Source organism: Physeter macrocephalus, chromosome 9, assembly GCF_002837175.3.
Source record: "Physeter macrocephalus isolate SW-GA chromosome 9, ASM283717v5, whole genome shotgun sequence".
Taxonomy (NCBI): domain Eukaryota; kingdom Metazoa; phylum Chordata; class Mammalia; order Artiodactyla; family Physeteridae; genus Physeter; species Physeter macrocephalus.
This window is the reverse complement of record NC_041222.1, coordinates 24,489,543-24,490,167: the sequence shown is the minus strand read 5'-3', so window position 1 is coordinate 24,490,167 and position 625 is coordinate 24,489,543.

Below are 625 nucleotides of genomic sequence, written 5' to 3'. Positions count from 1 at the left end.
GGGCATGAACCCGTGTCCCCTGCATCGGCAGGCGGACTCTCAACCACCGCGCCACCAGGGAAGCCCTAATTTTATTTTTTACATTGTTGTTGTTCTCCTTTTTTTTCCTCTTTCTTTTCTTTTTTATGCCACTCCATGCGGCTTGCAGCATCTTGGTTCATGAGCCAGGGGTTGGGCTGAAGCTCCTGTGGTGGGAGCTCCAACTCCAAACCACTGGACTAACAGAGAACCTCAGACCCCAGGGAATATTCATCAGAGTGAGGTCTCCCAGAGGTCCTCATCTCAGTGCCAAGACCCAGCTCTACCCAACAGCCTACAAACTCCAGTGTTGGAAGCCTCAGGCCAAACAACCAGTAAGATAGGAACACAATCCCACTCATTAAAAAAAGGAAAAAAATCAATGAGATGGCAAAAAAATATGTCACAGATGAAGCAGCAAGGTAAAAACCTACAAGACCCAAAAAATGAAAAGGAAGTAGGCAATCTACCTGAAAAAGAATTTGGAGTAATTATAGTAAAGATGATCCAGAATCTCGGAAACAGAATGGAGGCATGGATTGAGAAAATACAAGAAATGTCCAACAAAGATCTAGAAGAACTAAAGAACAAAAAAACAGAGATGAAC